This window comes from Amblyomma maculatum, chromosome 5, assembly GCF_055883805.1.
Source record: "Amblyomma maculatum isolate TAMU_Amacu chromosome 5, ASM5588380v1, whole genome shotgun sequence".
Classification (NCBI taxonomy): domain Eukaryota; kingdom Metazoa; phylum Arthropoda; class Arachnida; order Ixodida; family Ixodidae; genus Amblyomma; species Amblyomma maculatum.
This window is the reverse complement of record NC_139348.1, coordinates 146,805,631-146,824,809: the sequence shown is the minus strand read 5'-3', so window position 1 is coordinate 146,824,809 and position 19,179 is coordinate 146,805,631. Positions and strand designations below refer to the sequence as shown.

Genomic DNA, 19,179 nt, shown 5'->3' with positions numbered 1-19,179 from the left:
CTGGAACGCAAAGACAGCGAGCATGTCAATGCCGCAAACGGAAGGACGCATATGCTTGGGTCAAGGATGCTTTCTTTGTTTTCTAGCACGAGCTTCACGTTCCTTCAAAGCCAGTTTCAAATGTAACGGTGCAGAAAGGTGAAAGAAAGACCCAAGCACAGAAACAACAGCGGAAATAAGAAAGCTGATGCGGAATTTTCCACGTGGCTTACACGCATTGCAAGAACTGCTTCACGCCACCCGGAGAAAGCAAAAGAATATATCTCCTAGAACTCCAGAACAGTCATTTTCACCTCGGCGCTTTGTTCACGTTACGGTGGAACGATCGAATCTTGTTGGGATTTTACACGGCTGTAAGTTTGGCTCCCTGCTGAATTTCGTTTTAACGCATTCTGTGTGTACTTCGTAAGTACTGTCCAAGTACCCTGCGTGCTACTAGAAGTAGGCCAGAACAAACTGAATAACAAAAGCTAATCACACACAGAGATACGCGCGCAAATTACGCTTTGGAGCACGTGTAAGCGTACTTGAGGGATCAATGCGGCGGGCATTCCAGCAGACTGTCACTCAGGCGTGGCCCATCGGGAAACACACATGATTGTGATGAAGCATAAAGGCATATGCAATTGACTGTTACAGCCATATCGATGTGTTTGCACATAATATACAAATCGCAAAGGCTCACGCCTTCCGGCGTATCTCAATCTCGCCGACTTTGTTAGCAGCTTCTAGAAAAGGCAGAAAGGGGATACGTTACAGCCAGTCACAGTTAAGGCCTTTTATTTCTAAGGCGGTCACCGCGAGGTTTAAACATGCACTTATATATGGCGACAGAGAGCGAGCATTCAAGCGTGAGCAGGCTTTCCTGTGAAAAAAAAAAAAAACAGAATCGATTCAGGCTGTAATTCTTGACAAAGGATTTGGGGAATCGGGGATCAAAATGGGCCCAGGTCGCACCGAATACCGAACAGATTTGCCAACTTGGGGGCCTAGGAGGGCCATAAAGATGCTTAATTATACCATCGCTATAAAGGGAAGCGCATGACTTCGCTTCGAACACTGCAACCTTAAGAAGGCATCGAATAAAAGGGTCATTGGCAGGCTACATAAAAGTGGAGAGGAGAAAGTTTCGACATGGTCAGTAGTAAAGAGCCGGTCATCGCTGGCCATTGTGAGCGGCTCATATAGCGACTCGAGCCAAGCCAAGCGGGAAAAACTCGGTCCGACTGACCTCGGCTCGGCTTGACGATATGGATCGTCGGCTCTGTTACTTTCTATGTTTACGTGTGTGGTGTTTGCAAGCGAGCGTGGCAGACGCCGCTGGAACTCGCAGCTTACGCAACGGGTGTGTCACAAAGAGTCAGCTCAACGGGGCGGAAGGTGAGACATTGCCTTTCAACGAAGGGTGGCCTAGGCTGATTTGCTGACGTCGGTTCGTCCGGCAGCCCTCGTTACAAACCTCACCAGCGCCCGCGCACTGAGCGAAATGTCGGTACGCAGAATGCATAGACTCCTCAAGGCCCTGTGACCGTCTCAAGAAGTGGTCGAGGTTTATTCATGCGATTTCGAGGAGGCGAATGGACAATAAAGAATGACAAATGAAGAAAAATAGTGAAGCATCCTTTCATCTTAGTGTATCCTTGGTTGAGGCGCCTACGAAAATCCCGTTTAGCAGGGGGCAGTCCGGTAAATGTCAAGGAAATAGGATTAGCGACTCGGAGTGGTTCCGGCGTTTTCTGTCCAGGCGAAGATTGGCCTCTCAATCTCGACGCGTAGGCGCCGTGAGCTGAACGCCCTGTCTTCAAAGTCGCTAAAGCGGTAAGTAAGAGCTCCTAAAGCTAAAGGGTCATATTAGCATTTTGATATGGTACTACAACGAGAGACGTCGTCAGCCTTGGGGGATATAGAAAGGGACCGCGGTGACGTAAGCAAGGTGCTTACGCATCTGGTGTGACAAGTGAATGATTCATATTTTAGCCTTTAGAGCGAGAGCTAAAGGCTCTGTACACAATCCGCAGTAGTTGGGTCTTTCTGAAAAAAAATATTACAACTAACTGAGATTTAAATAAGCGACCTTTAAAACTGCTGTTCCTCGAGACCTCCAAGTACTGGGCTCATTCACCTCCTCCATGAAGCCTTATTTTACCTCACTTCGCTTGTCGGTCAAGTCATCCGCCGTAAATCAAGCGTACGTGTTCGATGCTCTAACGTACGGAAAAAATGAAAGTATGGAGAAAGTGCAGAAGAAGACAGCTTCAGTGTAATTATGGGGATTGTACGCGAGATTGATGTTGATGTGTTGCTGGAAGTTGCACCCAGCGTTCTTCTTGAGGTTTTAGACAATGGTTAATTTATCTTTTTTAATAAGAGCTGAAAGAACTGGAGGGGGAAGGAGATAAGATGGTCCGCTGCTCAGTCAAACAAAAGTGGATTTCACAACCAGGCTGCCTCGAGTTAGCAAAACTAGCGCCTGCAATACCATCACCTGGAGTTACAAGACCGTCCGAGAATGATTTGTCAACACGACGGTGACACAGCTGGCTCGCAGCATGTTCGCGATGGCATGCTCCAATTATTCTGCCAGACGTGGATGACAAGTGCACGGCCCAGATGTGTAGCCAAAAGGCTCACGCTCACTCTATCGCACTTATTACTACAGACGAATCGAAATGGCTTCAGATGCCGAAGTTCTAAACGTGAATGAGAAAGTGAGAATGAAGACCTTCCCTAAGGCCGGTGTTTTGGTCGCGGTAGCTCCACAAATGTTCAGATATTTGCAGCGATGAAGTTTGCGACTTTTTGTCATCAGCCTTGTAGAGAATGCTAGAAGTTGGCACACCGCAGCAGCCCTTAGAAATTATTTAAGTCGGGAATAAAGGTGCATATCGGTTGAGTTTTTTTTTTAGGCGGAGCCTTCAGTATAGATTGTCTTTTTGTGGGACGTCAGCCACTTCGTCATCCCAGGACCGGGCCATATGATACGGTCCCTTAATAAAACAGATAAAGGTGACAGGATAACCTAGCACTTACTATCTAAAAAGATCATATGATATACTGGCCGATAATCACGTGATTCATATGTCAAATGATCCCGCTTAATATTCGCGGTTAGAGTCCGAATAGCCCATTCCTTTTGTCGTCTCATACATGACCAATAAGACATTATTATGTTTGTCTTTTTTGTTTATTTTATCATACCTGTATTTCTTTACGTACTTTTCTGTGTTTAGTTACATTCCACACTGTTTTGTTGTTTCGTGCTCTCTCTCATAATATGTGGTTTACGTTTGCTTAATTTTGTTTGGTTGAGTTTGGTTTGTAGGGTTTAACGTCCCAAAGCTACTTAGGCTATGAGAGACGCCGTAGTGGAGGACACCGGAAATTACGACCACATGGTGTTCTTTAACGTGCACTGACATCGTACAGCACACGAGCGCCTTGCTTTTCGCCTCCAGCGAAAAGTGGCCGGCGAAGCCGGGATTCAATCCCGCATCCTTGGGCACAGCAGCTGAGCACCGTAACCACTGCGCCACCGCGGTGGGACTCTGAATATAGTTCACAGCCATTTCTTCCCACTGCGCTAACCGACCTGTAATGCGAATCCTTTAGGTGAATATATAAACGACAGCACATATTGCCCAATCGGTTGCAAGATATATTACAGCCCTTAAAAAATTTGGTCATCTCTTACGCTAAAATTTATTCCGCAATAACAGGAACAATCTTTTTGTTTGTATTCATTTCTTTCTTAGCATATTGAAACGCCTCCTCATTTTTTGTCCTATTTTAGACACTTGCTATACTTCTATTACTAAACTGAACCTCGAAAGACCATCTGTTGTTGATTACGTTCTCTGGCGATCAATTTTTCAAGCGCGCGCTGCCTACGCGAGGTAAATGTTTCCGTCTAGCACGGCTGCACCCCGCAAGCACCGCGGCAACCAGCAGTAGTAAAAAACGAGCGTAAAGGAGCGAAGGTGACGTTCAAGGCCACGCCGGTCAGGCCCTACTGCTATCAAGCTGCCGCTGTTGTTGCGATGGTAGTCTGCGGATCGAAGGGGAAAGGAGCTGTCTGATCGCTCCCTTTCTCAGCCACAGGCTCCCTGTTTCCCTACGCTGCCGCTCCTTCCCGCGGGAGCGATGATCCGCGGTTGCAACGGGCATCTCCGGTGCGCACCCTAGCGGCAGTAGGGAGAAAAAAGAGTCATCATCGCCGGACAGGCACCCCCGGCACCATGCTAGCAAAGAACACGTACCCGCCGCTCAGCCGATGTCGTCATAAACGCGCGCGAGAGCTAGGACCCCCCTCCCATTTCTGTCTTGTGCGTTTCTCCTCGCTTTCTAGTTCCTTCCCTTTTTTTTCTCACGGTGCTTCCCGCTGTCCCCATTCTTTCCGGCTCTTTGATCGTGCGTGCGGAGACGGAGCATCATCGCCGAGTAGCACGTTCTTTCCCTTTTCTTTACTAAGCTATTTTCTTTTTCTTCTCCTTGACTCCTGTTCTTTTTGTGTTAGCTCTTCTTTACCTAAATCTATCCCGTCCTACAGTTCCCAGCCTTTCGGGACACCGGCCTTTCTTAATCGTTGCATTTTTTTACCCGAACTTTCTTTTTTTCGTGTGGCTCTATCTCCTTGTCACTGCTCATCTGTGGTGCGCCAGCATTTTGCGCGTATTCAGAAGAGGCATATAAGGGCAACATCAACCAGTTCGTCCCTTTTTTTTTTTTTTTGCCTATATCGTTTTGCCTTCGCTCAATTCCCGCCATTATGACACTGTTTCCCTTTCATTTTCGCTTCTGGCTTCGCGTCAGTTTGCATGATTGTTACGCCCTGCACTTTTCTTCCCCACTTGTGGGATTTATCTCACCTTCGATCGCCACCGGGTTTCTTCCTTTTTGTTATATATGGACGCACTCGTAAAACGTAAGCTTTTTTTCTTCTTTAATGACGCACACAGCCCAAAGGCGCAACAATGCAACAGAATCGGGAGAGAATGAAACGTATGAGATACAAAGAAGGGAAAGAGAAGGAGAAATGATTAATATTTTGCTAATAAAAGGAGGAACATACATTAAGGTAATTATAATAGAGTGTACAGCACAGTGCACGCGGAATATCTAGACACGGTCTCAGCATTCTGGTATATGCGCATATTCATGATTTACAAGTACGACGGTGATAAGAAGGTACTATCTTCAAACCAAAAAGCGCCCTTTATTTTGAACCCCGCCCCCTTTTCCTAAACAGCAGAACGAGGTCTAACCGCCACCAATTGCGCATTTCAACTAACACTAAAAAAAAATTTCTGAATAATCAGTTTACTGTTGCGTTCAAGAGTTCCGTTCGTAAAGTACAATATCAAATAAACTGCAGGAATTCACGCACTATAATGTCGCATCTAGATCTAGACTAATTCAACGCTATCGTGACAAACTGTACAATTAACAAATAGAAACAACCTTTCATGAGCGCCGTCTTGTAATATTTTCCGATGTCCCACATTCTAAGAGTTCCTATCACCATTCTCTTCGTCCCCCAGCCGTGATACTGCAGTGTCTTGAACCATTGTCAAATTTATGACCGAGAATTCTGAAGAATTCTAAAAATGGTATCTTAAAGAGAAACTTCCTTGACAATATGTCATGACATCACCAATTATGAGCGGTGCGACCTTTTTTTAGCTTTGACACAGTCTCTGTATTTATTTTCAATGCGTCTTAAGCAGCACAGACAAAGAGCTCTCCACTCGACTTCAAAATGTGTACACTGCGCGGAAAGAAAACAAAAAAGATGTTTAGTGTCGTGTTCTGGGCAATGTGTAAGCCTTGTATTTACCTTACACAGCACTTAAATGTGTTATTCGCAACTGTCTATGTCAGGCCTATGTGTTTGTTTGCTCTCAGCGTCGGACACGGGACCTCAATTTAATCTCGTGATCATCTAGATCACCATGTTCGGTGCAGTTTTCTTTTTTCCTGCTGTCCACTCCTTCCTCGCGACGTGCTTTAAACAACGTCACTCCGCAAATGCAGTAAGCGACCCAGACAATATGTCCAGGCCTGCAAAAGGACGGCGGTTTGAAGACTTAGAAGTGGGTAAAGACTTATACAAAAAAAAAAGAAATTCAACTATGAGGTACACCAGTATCCTAAACTGCAGAACTGAACAACATTTGCTAGAACTTGAGATGTCCCCGGGGCGATTTTGGGGGCGAAGAGAGACTGAATTGAGAAAAAGATGACAACAAGAAAACGAGGAGCGGTGGGAAGATAGACGGGAAGAAATTACAGGGGCAGTGAAGGAAGAAAGGGAGGGAGGGAGGTTTGGTTTGGTTTGTGGGGTTTAACGTCCCCAAGCAAGTCAGGCTATGAGAGACGCCGTACTGGAGGACTCCGGAAATTTCGACCACCTGGGGTGAAGGGAGGGAGGTATAAGGAAGGGAGGAAGGGATAAGAAAAGAAGGGAGAAAGGAAAAGCCTGGAGGGCGGAAAAGTTGGGGGGAAAAGGAAGAGCAAAATTAAAAGAAGAAAAGAAACGTACAGCAGCGCGATAACTTTCTTGCGTCTCTCTTGCAGATCTTTTCAGCACGGCTAGCCCTCGATATACTACTATTACTCCAGTGAGTGAACAGTATTTAATACAGCGCGGCAGGTGTCTAAGCGAAGCCTAAGGACACGAAAAATTTTACGAGGCAATGTAAACATGAGTCCTTTGCTTTCAGGCGCCCTGTTTGTGTTCTAATAGAGGTCTAAAGTCTGGTGCCCGACGCAGACCGATGACCGCGAACATGGTTCCGGCTACCGGTTCCCTGCATGGCTTTTGCTCACGTTCAACCGCGGGGTAAGGTGATCACTTGAAGAAGTAAACAGTAAGCTCTGCCTTTGTGCCACCGTTGCTGTTCAGTCATTAAACAGCACCCAAACAAAACAATGTTAAACAAATACAAAAATCAGGCAGCTGATCAAACACCTAAACAATAAATCGATCCACTTTTAATTATGTCAGCCTGTCAATTGACGAATTATTCAAAATCTCACTTTATTATTGTGTCCGATGCCAGCTTCGCATTCTTTCTTTTTCAACTGGCCCTCCAATCATTTACTTGAAGTGAAAAGTCCCAAAAAATGTGCTATAACAGTGATAAGTTAGAGTAATTATGATCTTTTTACGGCCGTTGCGTACGAGGTCGTCTTAGTAGAAGGAAAAATTGAGGAACTACAACCATGACCATATTTCTTTAGGTCGCGTCTGGCGTTTCATCGCCATACTTGTCTATGTAAAAAAAGATGCGCATCTTACTGCTGAATAACGGTATGCATTGTCAACAAGACATCCAGTACACTGCGCTGAGAATAGCTACGCGAGCGTAAAGTACCCGACGCCTTGATAAGAAGGCCCTGCAGGTTCTTTGTTGACATTATTGGGTTTCTTTTGATACGATCATTTCAAGAGGCAATAAGAACTAAAAAGAGGGGAAACGTTAAAAGTGTTGTTTTGCCGGGTTGGAACTTAGCGTGCACCCAGACAAAAAATAATGTCAGTTTAAAAAAAAAAATTAAAGAATGAAATTTTCGGAGCAAAAGACTAAATTTTTTTCGTCTTTTCATTGTTTTTTTTTTCCTGCATGCCCTTTCGTTATGCCGAGGTGGAACCGCCCCATTCAATGTTATCGCGTAAGGTGTGAAATACGGTGACGTTGTGTAATGTTTTGTTAAGCGTGGGATCTAACTAACTAAGCCAATTAGTAGTCGGTCACGGAGAGAAAAGCAGGGCGAAATTCAAGCCAAGAGAACACGAAATAAAAAAAAAAGCTTTTTTTTTTTTTTTAAGGAAAGGTCGTAAAGTAGACTGGGTTTGTTTTTTGCGCCCTCAGTTATTACTCAGCCACGTATCCCGTCCTCTTTGACAATATTGCTCCACTTGCTAAGGAAGCAAGCATGCAGGAAGTTATGACAGGTGTCCTTTTCGCGGATCGCCAGCTCACCAAAACAACTCCCACGTCAAGAACAGCGGGGTTCTAAAGGGTAAGAAGAAAAAAGGAAAATAAAATAGGAGAAGCAAAAGGGGGGGGGGGGGGGGCTACTTGGTCCAGAAGCTTAGTGCAGTATGTAGTTCAGGGACTTGTTGATGCAGGGCTTCTGGTGTATCATTTCCAGACCGGTTTACTATGAGCGTTATATTGATATCAGGGGTGCTGTGTTATCACTACCAGGAATAGCTTAGGAGGCAAAAAAGTTACCAGAGAGCAGAGCCAAGTGTTGAGAAAGAAAGAGAGGGAGAGAAACCTTTTAGGCAGCTGCTTCTCGAAGGTAAATATTGATGATGACGTCAGTGGGTCACGAGAGGTTTCTCTGCAAAACAAGGAGGCACCGTGAGGCACGTGGGACGAGGAAAAGGAAGGATATTGCTTGGCTTTCGAGGAAAGGATGGGATCTGGTCAGAAAATACCGAATAAAAACGAAAGAGTAGGTGACCGAAAAAGATGAGAATATTCAAGAAAAACACACTGTTTCGGCCACGTGTACACTGCCTTTAGTAAATATGCTATTGATTGCTTCGTTTCTCCCTTTGCGCGAATGTTTGAGTCAGCTCAGTTTAAGAAAAGTGAAGTTCTTTCCTCTTCTATAAGAAGTCTTTCAGAATGAAATTCTCTACGGGATCCCAAGACACGTGTGTTATATATTCAATTATTCGTCGAGGGAGGCTTGACTGCTTTCGAAGTCCTTCAATGCAGCGAGTGGCAAAATGGGAACAAGGAAGAGATCTTTTTCCCTCAAAATCATATTAGGAAGGTGCCATAAATAGCCTTCAATTGTACTAAATAATCGGCTTGGAAATAGATTTTGTGTTCGATTCTTTCCTCGGAGTAAAAGAAATCCTTAATCATGTCACAAGGTAAAGTAAAGGAACATTTTTTTTTTTTTTGAAGGGTGTTTTCGAAAAAAAGATAAAAGAATCGAGCTGCGCGGAAGCAGAAACGTCACTGGGGAGATAAGAGAGCGCCCGCGTATGTCATTTCTTCCTCTTAGTTGCATTTTTCCTCCGCTACCTAAGCTACGACGGAGAACATTTTTCAAGGGAGCTAAATCACTATCGCTTGCCTTGACTGGGTATGTTACAACCTGCAGCTTTTGCTCCAGTGAAATGGTAGGAGAAAATCTTAACAATTACCTATCTTTTTTTTCCACAGCTGAAATGCAATGAGGGTCGGTTTTCTGACCTAAATATATAATCTGCTGAGGAGCTCGCATTATCAATCACAACTATTTCAAACTGGGGAAGAGCACGAGCCCTTGCCCCACTTCATTTGGAAAGGTATATAGCGTCCCGTTTCTTCCCTTCACTAGACCTTTACCTGAGGTTCAGTCCCTAAATCTTTTTCACTTGCTCATGAGTCCTAGTTTATTCGTGCTGTAGTCTCCCTCCAACTTCCTGATTCCCCTGTCCTGTTCTTCTCCCAACGTCCCATATATCTTTGAAGACGCTACCGAAGCACCTGCCTTTTTGTCCTCTCAAAAACACTCCTATTGCAATGTCCGGTAATTGCTCCCCCTCACTGGCCCACAACTCCTTGAACAAGAAGCAGATTTTTATGATGTTATTGGTCCAGGAATAGCTTCCTTCTCTTATGTCGAAATGAATCTCTGCCTGGACAATTTCTTATATTTTCTTTCCCCTTTCTCAGACAGTAGCAATATAGGTAGACGCCTCAGTAGCACGAAAGCTCCGGTCCTGAAGATTCACGGCCCTGTTGTGAGCAGGTGTGGCCTGTCTCAAGACTTGGGGGCTACGACCGCTAAGAGATTGCGGAACTGGTTGGGACACTGCGATTAAACCGAAAAAGCTCTGTCGCCGTTCAACAAAGATAGCTGCCGTGTCGCCGTTAATTTTTTGCTGATGGACACCATATCCCTTTAGCGTACTTGTCTATATTTATATGTGTATATAGAAGACGGATAAATGAGAGAGATATATTTGACAGAATGTGACAGACCGCCATGTAGACGGCCTCAGACGGAGGGATGGATTTGTTGTGCATAGAATAGAGTGTTTGTCTCTATATATTGATCATACTGATTCTTTTGCATTAGTAGGGCTCTGAATTATAAAAAAGCAAGTGTTCTTCAACGCTTCAAGGTAATATGGGGCTCAGCTGCATTAAGGTTAATGACCCACCATGAGGTCGCTTTTCTGGTACACTGCCTCACATCCAGCGTATTTTGTTTTTGTTTACTTTTTATATATTCATACGAAAATTTCTTTCGGGAGGTGGCTGGCAACGATTGGAAAACTGTTTTTTCCTTGTCGTCGTTGATCTAGCTTTGGGAGTCTATTGATGCCAGTGCGGGCTGCTCGAATCGTCAAGTGACTGCCGCAGTTACTTGCACTTATATTATTAAAATAAATGATACTAGCGTCCTGGTTTCTTATCACAAAACACGGCTTCTGAAAAATTTGGCTTCTGAAAAAGTGGCTCAGTCAGGGAACCAGGGGCACATGAGGCAATTGAGTCTAGAGTTTCACAACGTAACACCTCCGAGGAGGGGGTGACGATTGTTGTAGTTCATAGCAGAGGCCTAATGTACATCTGAAAAGTTTGGCTTGGCTGATGGTTTAACGTCCCAAAGCGACCAATGAAATGTAGGATGCCGTAAAGAAAGGCTCCGAAAATTTCGACCGCCTGGAGGTTGTTTAACGTGCCCTGACATCGCACAGGCCACGGGCGCCGTGCCTTGCTTTTCATCGCTACCGAAAAGCTGCTGCAGCATGCGGTGTTCGATCCTGCGTCCTCGAGTTCGATCAACGGTCGAGTGCCGTAAACACTGGGCCACCAAAGAGGGCCGTGCATCTGAAAGGGCCTATTCTATGGACAAATATTGCTTCCAAAAGCCTGTAAAAAAAAATCAAGCTTGCAGCGATCAAACTGTTATTGAGCGCTCGTCACCTCATTTTGCTACTGCACGTTTCTGTACCTAGCGTCAATGTATCCTTTTCAAGAAATCTCTTCAGAAACTGGCGAGAAATAAAGCGTCTGAAACCACGCCAGCTGACGAACAATTTCCGACTCTCGAATACGGCAGAGAGGTGAGCCTTCTGTCATTGCCCTATACAGTCCTCCTACATATACCGTCATTTTGAATAAGGTCTCGGTGGACAAGCGTACAGTTCAAACTTTATGATCGAAATGTTCAAAATGTCACTTTTAAGTGTCCACGCTAAAATTTCGCGTCCCTTGTGTCCGCCCTGGCTGACTTCTTAGGAAGTCTAACTTAATTTGTATTTTACGAGGGTCACCAACAAAAACGAGTACGGGAAAGATGCAACTATTACAGTTCATCGTACGATATATAGATAATAAGCAAGCAATAAAATTAATGTAAACCATCGAAAAAAGTGGACAAAACATTACACGCCTTTTATGTGAAAAATTAAAATATCCCATTGAAATATGTGTTCATAAGAGCTACAAAATAGGCAGTTAACTTGTCTATGATCCATGCCGCCTACGATATTCCATCCGGGAAGCCGCCTGAGGATGTTATATTCAAATCAAAGCCCTTGACCCCTGGGTTTTGCGCGGCACGACGACCGTAAACGAATATTCATGTGCGTCCCTAGACGCTGGGGGCAAGTAAAACCGGTAGCCGCACATGCTTATTAGTTGAGCTAAGTTTGAAAAAACACCGCGATTTTTGTCTGTGTTCACAGATTCATGGGTGATCAACTCGAGCGTGGGCTCAGCCATCGTCGTTTAAGGTTCAATCAAAGGCGATTTGCCTGTTTCGGGATGCAGACAAAACAATGCTATATATAGCATTGTTTCTGTTTCGCTTCGTAGGGCTCTGCCGCTCTCCATAACTCTGTATTTTTCACCCACGACTGAAGCAGTATATGGAGAGATAAGATGTGGAAGGGGGTGTTGGCACGAAACGAAGCTTGCGTTGCTGGCTTTTATTAGTCTCGGTTCGTGCAGGGTCCATCGTATCGAGTGCTTTCGAGGTTTGGCTACGCAGGTAAGGACGCGAGGCTAGAAGCAGGGGGAACTTTTGCATCTAGTTGCGACTAAATTAATAATGCTCCTGCCGATAACCACGATGCTCAGCTAGCTCACTCCCTCATGCTGGGTATAGCACCCCTAGATAGCCAAGAACTCCGTTGACCTTTAGGGCTGCTATTGCGATAAGGGCGTAAACAACAGAGGAGGACTAGAGGAGAGGAGTCAGCAAAGTAAACGAGAGCTGAAAGAGAAAAAGAATACGAAATTAAACGCCGAGAACACGAACGGAGCAATAAAAAGAAAAACATAAAGGAGCGATGAAAGAGGACAATGAAGAAATAACAATAGAGAGAATAAAGGAAGAGAAGAAGAAAAAGAAGTAGCAAAGATGCCTCAAGAAAAAGGAAATAACAAGCTGCACAAATGATAAAGAGAAGTGAGAGGAAAACTGTGGAAAAGGAGAAAAAACTGCACATCGCAGCACAGCATATAAGATAATGAAAAAAAAAATTCTCAGCAAGGCAGAAACGTAAGCTGACTGAAACGCTGGTGTTGTCAGGGATTAAACCACTGGCCTCAAATGCAGGCCTTGTCGTGTCGCTGACGACGCCTTTTGAGGCCGCATCCCTAGCACCCTCCACACTGCCAGGTACTGATGCGGAGAAGAAAATAATTGTATAATACCGGCCGACGGGAACATGCCACTCGGGTTATAACTCGGAGACTGCAGTTGACACTTGCACAAGTGAGGAACTATGCGAACTCCGTTGTGCTTGCACGCCCACACAGTTCTCATACATCGTCAATTCTGTTTGCTTTCCAGACAACCGGACATCGTCTTTGTGTCTGTGTGTATTTTTTTTTTTTTTACTTACGCGATGGATCGTTTTCCCCGAGGCTGAAAGAAAATTGGCGGAGCTACGATCCCAGAAATATCTCCAAAAAGGTTTCCCAGGTAGGTTCGGGTGAGCGACCTCTTGACGTTTTTCGATGAGTGAAGGACATTTTCGAAGCAATCGCCAGCAAAGCTATATTTCGTTTTGCCCAGAGGAAGTGTCAAATATACGAGAAGACGTTGACGGGGAAAAGTCGACCTTTTAGCCATTACATTTGTCTCGTTATTCCTATGTTTACGCCATTCGCCACTGGAAAACTGTTTTAAGGCATTGAAAGAAGTAAATGATAGATTCTAACATGATCGTCAAGCCGGAGCGCTGAAAGGCTGTGTATTGTTTCTCACTTTCTATGATCTCTCATTTCACGCGCTCTCTACTATGCGACGTAGTATGTTTCTTCTTTTATAATGAAACAAATAATAAGCAGTGAGTGCCAATAAACCTTACAAACGTTCAGTTGTTCAGTATATAAGTAAATAATTTCGAACTGCGCTTTTTTATTCTATCTGTATTTTTTAAACCCTTTTCACACTTGTCCCCCCTTCAATCAAACCACGATGAGCCACAACGTTGAGGTCAATGACAAGCATCGGGAGAATGACAATTCTCATATTAAAGTGATTAATCTTTCTTTACAGCATATTTTTTTACTAAGAGAGTAACATGTCAATGAGATTGCTTTGGTGACAGCTGGAATTAAGCTTTGCAAATCACGCCATTCCGTGACAGAAAGGCGTCACCTTTTCTTACAGCCGCCTTAGGAATCTCGCAATCACCTCTTCAAGCATGTGTGACTAAAGCACGCAAAGAATTACAAGTTCAATCGGGAGTCGAATTCTCAAGCGAGTACTGACTATTACAGAAAAGAACCCTTTTAACAAAGCTGGCGTAGACTTGCCAATACGGTGTGTGTCTTGCTTCTTCATTTCAAGCGTCAGCTTTCCGGATTATAATTTCTACATTGATTTCGTCGACCCCGAAATACGGCACATGTCTTCATTGGCACAGTCTTGTGCTGAGAAAATATAACAATAAAAACAAAACCTAATCACACAGCTGTGTGGAGCAACATCAGATCTTGACAGTAGAAAAGAAAGCAATTTACTTCAACCAAATGAATGTGCATACAATTATTGTGTTAAGGTGAGAGGCAGCTTTGTTTTAATAGTTCAGTTTCAGGTGCACAGGGCTTTTAAGCCTTCAGCATCGATTCGGCAGTTATATATTTCCTTCTTATGTACCGATTCTTAAGTACCTTCTTAAGTCTCGTTTAATATTGTTTCTGCAGGCCTTTCGCATTCTAGTTATTATCCACTTGTGTGCGGCACCCAACTGTAATAAGCTTGCAGTGTTACAGAAAAATGTGAGCTTTCTTGCTTTAACCTCATACTGGTCTGAACTAAACAGATTTCGCAAGCCCATTCGACACGTGTACATAAGGCTGTAGTTATGAATAAGTATCTCTTTAGGCTGGGGGTTCATCGTCTGTTCAATAAGACGAGCGAAGTAACCCGCGATACTTAATTCGAAGTCAGTGAATAAGGGCCTCTAGTGTATGGCATCCTGTTTACGCTTTTTATTTAGCACGCTGAAGTCAAGCCTGGCCTCCCAGCGAGCATTGAAGTTCGCCTTCGTCTATCAGTAACGATATTCCTTACATACAATATGTAGCTCATTAACGAAACGTCACTATTTATTTTTGTTATTAGTAATAATCTGTACAGCTCTCTCAAATCGACGTCCATTAGTCGCGACAAGCCAAGAGAAATATTATTGCACGTGGCAGAAGTTGCAAAACAAAAGAACTTTCCCATGAGTACAGTTCAGCAGATAGTTCTGATTCACTGTTCTTACATCCAATTTGTCGAGACGAACACGCTGTTTAGGCGGCTGGGCTTATTCCCACTAATTCTCTGCTCTGATATTGCTTCTTTGTTCTAGCCTTTTAAGTTCTGTGGCAGTCATTAGAGGCAATTACTCTTTAATTCCTTCGATAAGTTTCTCGAAACTGATTGATGCAAGCAGAAAAGTAAGTTTTAGCCACGTGAAAAATATTTGACTCGGAGCATAATTAAGCGAAGCCAGTTAAGTTGGGACATAGTCAAGTAAGTCTAGCTATTAAGCCAAGCAGCCGGCCGTGCGCTAAGCCAAACGGAAGGCATATTTTGTAAACTCTTTCCCTTTTCATAGCTGCGTCTACTTTCTCTGATGAAAAATCCTTCGACGCGTGTTGTTTATTTTGCAGCTCACCTCGCATGGTCGAGCGTGCCTTCCAGACCAAAACAGTATATAAAATGTCAAAAATTTATTTCGTAAGAAAAGATAAATGCATATTGAACGGGAGAGTCTGGAAGCCTGAAGGTGAACGACAAAGTATACGCTTTATTGCACGTCTGCGAACAGGCCTGCTGTGAATGGGATTTGGCTTTGGCTACGATGCTTACTTTGGTGGGCTTCTTTTGCTAAAGGCTTCGTCTGCAAAAGACGTCGTCCAGACGAGTTCCCGCCGAAGCCTGCTAAAAGCTCGCATTTGAATATTGACTGAGAAAGACATTTTGTGGCCTCATTATATCATGTTTTCCTTTTGTTAATGTTCCTGTTAGCGACAGACATAAGCATGAAATTAAGCGTGCGGACTGCATGCAAACAGCAATATAAACCATCAAGGCCATTTAATCTGCAATTCTGAATGGCATAGAATACACTGAAAGCACGGGAAGTAATAGATGTGTCCCCCCTCCCCCCCCCCCTCCCCCTTCCTTTTTTTTTTTTTTTGCAGTGATGACTGCGTTCACTTCGAGATGTCAAACATTTGAAATAAAACTCCCAGAAGAAGACTGAAAAGGATAGTGCATAACAGTGGAACAGAGCCGCAGTAGAACTGCTATGTATTATTTATGTGCATGCAGAATGCTTCACAGAAGCAGATTCTTAGTCTCTCGAGGAAGCCGTCTAATATGCAAATGAAGGTTCCGGGAGAAATGAAGCAGAAATTACAAAAAAAAAAAACATTACTGACCGCTTATTCCAGCCGCTAGCGGCAAAATATGAGTGCGCTGGTTATGGTGAATGTAGACAACAATACGATGTGTTGAAATTCTCACTGAGCGGGAGAGGGACACTTTATACGAACAATGAAAGCATAAATTGTGGATACGCCCGACGGCATGCACTAGATTTTTTACATGAATATCGGCGCTATGTGCTCTGCTGTGGTGTCATTGGTATGGTATGGTATGGTATGGTATGGTATGGTATGGTATGGTATGGTATGGTATGGTATGGTATGGTATGGTATGGTATGGTATGGTATGGTATGGTATGGTATGGTGTGGTATGGTATGGTATGGTGTGGTGTGGTGTGGTGTGGTGTGGTATGGTATGGTATGGTATGGTATGGTATGGTATGGTATGGTATGGTATGGTATGGTATGGTATGGTATGGTGCGTTATAGTAGGGTATGATAATGTATGCTATGGTACGATAGAGTATGATATGGTGTGATTTATATATGGCATGGTATGGCGTGATACGATGTGCCTTGGTATAAGGTATGGCAATGTATTGTACGGTACGATGCGGTATGGTAAAGTAACTTCATGAAGCGATATCTTCTATGATGGATACCTAGTAGAAGGTTCTGGTTATTTCGAGCACCAGACATTGTTTTTTTTTTGTGTGTGTGTGTGGCCAGAATGAGCGAGTTACGTAGTTATCATGAAGGAAAGCAGAACAATCGGCCTGATTGTTTACCTTTTTTGCATCCCCTCTTTTATGTTATTTCATTCTTTCTATCATGCAAGATTTCGCCCCAATCTCGCTATCACGCTATTCCGGTATCAGACGAAAACAAACCTGATCCCCAAAGCTGGCAACCATGTTGTGCAGGTCTGGCGGCCGAGATGCTGATACAACAGCGCAGGAGTCAAATAATTGTTACTACGTGCCTCGAGCTTGTCACATGTCGGCGTAGGCGCGCTATCCTAAACGAGGCATTTTCTTCATTTCTTACTTGCTTCGTATAGTTTCCGTTTATCTGAGTTCGTTTCATATTCTTCTTTTCTAATTTTTATATAGTTTAGTTTACGTTTTTATTTTATCACTTCTTTCCAATCACTTAATGTTTATTAAAAAAAAAAGGTTTTCAAAAAACTATTACTAGTTACTGAAAAGAAAGGTAAAAAAAAAGGCTTTCTCTAAAAAAGTCTTCATCCGGTTTGGCTTGGCTACCACGAAGTAATCAAGGAAGCCATCAATCCCAAGAGCAAGATCAAGCGTGCCCTTCCGATGCTGCGGTTTCTGTTGAGAGCGCCTGGCTACTTATCGCGATGGCTTCGCTCGGAATTCGCAGAGACGTGTTAAGAAAAGCTTCCTGGAAACCAGAAATTTTCGGGAATATTCCCCATGAGAGGTGGGAATTACATATGACAAGATTTGCTACCACAAGCACAAAAAACATTCGCTGTGCTCGAGCTCAGCTAGAAAGGAAGTCGTCAAGTTAAAATACGCCTTGGAATCTGTTAAAAGAATTACTCGGGGTATGCGGGATAAACGAGGTTACGTGTATGAGTGAGGGTAGGAAAAAGATGAGCAATGGGAGTCCATACTCTACTCCGTCGTGCAAATCTACCATTTTGCAAGGCAGCAAGCAAAGACCCCCTTCTGGTTAACTTCTTCAGCGCTCTTTCTCAGACCAACGGTTTCTATTTCTTTAGAGTCTTAGAAATCTTGGACAATGAATATCTAACTCTATTACTGTCGTCAAGAACTATGCAGCGCAATGAGATTTGAAGCTCTCTTTACATACCCAAATGGCACAAACGCACAGAGCAGTTCGAACTGCTTGAATAAATGGGCTGTGATTGGAAGGCGTCATCCAACACACCATCCAATCAGCACATAGCGCATGTGCTATTCTAATCCCAACGTGCCGTTATTTCTTTTTTAGCGTAGTTAGATCAATATACATTTAGGCCTTCAATGAAGACAGAGGTACAAAGCCTGGATGTCCAATATGCTGTAAGGTGTTTAATGAGACGCGCTGATGTAATAAAGTCTTGTAAGAAAAAAAAAAATCCCGTGAGCTATTTTGGGACACCCCTTTACGGACCGCAAAAGCGCCTACAGCCTCTTTCAGCCGAATGGAATTCCTGATGACTGGGGTTACTTATTCACGCCTTTGTGTCCGGAGTTTGGACGTCGACACAAAAAAATAAAGAAAAGATAAGAAGAGAGAAACCTCAGGACAGGGATCTTTTTTTTTTTTTATTTCCTTGTTTGTAGCCTGACGGTTGCGGACATAGAAAGACATGAGTGCAGAGTGTTGAAGCGTGCAAGACAGAGAGGACAGGCGCCTTCTTTTCAACGCTCCCACTGTTACGGCCATGGTGATATTTTCTGAGTTCCTGCGACCCCAAGTATAGCCGCGGCTGAATGCAAATAGACTCTGCAGACACGTTCCGCTTGAGGTGTCATCCTAGGCTCGCTCCCGCCTACCGTCGCCAACATCTACAGAAAATAAAGAAACGAAAAGTACGCTAGTTTCAGGAATCTGCATTTGAAAGGCGACTGAGTTCGAGATTGCGACAAAACAAAGTCATGAATTCTTGCAGACGAAACGGAGCCACAACTTGGCAGACGAAATTAAGGCGACGCTTTATAGACGTGGGTGTTTGCAGCGTGCACCTGTGAGCGCTCGTTATGTCGTCTGTGCTAGGAACTTTGTTCTAGGCTAGACAGAGTTCGCATTCAGACGCCAGGCTAATTATGAAGCGCTCGCTGCTACCATACCAGGTCAACGAACTTTTAACTTCTCACATCCCTATTATAGTGGAATAAAAACTGTTCACTTCTTTCTTGGATGGAAAAGCTGTTCACAGATTATAAACAAAACTAATTTGACAACTGTCTGTGTGAATGGTAGCTCCAATCACTACACTCTGAGAGCTCTACATGTTAGTGCGAATGCAATCTTACATTGAACGCCGCCGATCAAGAATCTTTTCCTATCTTATTTGTACCGTCGCTTCGATTGGGTAAGCTGTTCGAGGTCACAACGATGTCGACTTGCTAGAGTAAATCTGAGTCCGGTATGGCGGCTCTAACACGTGAGTTCGGCAGCCAACAGAGAAAGTAATGTAGTCTATCACTGCGCAGAGACTGACCGTGAACCGTTGTAGTACATACGCACTAAATGAACAAAAAAAAAAACAAAACAACGGCACCAGGCTGGATTTGACCTGGTCGGGTTCAGTAGTAGGGCGTCTTAACCATTGAGCAACTGCTT

General features: G+C 43.9%; 1 protein-coding gene across 4 annotated transcripts in view; it reads left to right on the top strand.

Annotated features, from left to right (window-relative positions):
- LOC146189872 (GTP-binding protein Rhes-like) overlaps nt 1–19,179 on the top strand; it is a 63,648-nt gene that overhangs the window by 14,992 nt on the left and 29,477 nt on the right. The window contains exon 2 of one of the 4 annotated variants that reach the window (XM_084604628.1): nt 6,720–6,838. The exons of the other annotated variants lie outside the window; for them this stretch is intronic. The gene's annotated coding sequence lies outside the window, so the exon portion shown is untranslated. The remainder of the gene's footprint in view (nt 1–6,719; nt 6,839–19,179) is intronic. 4 annotated transcript variants of the gene reach the window in all.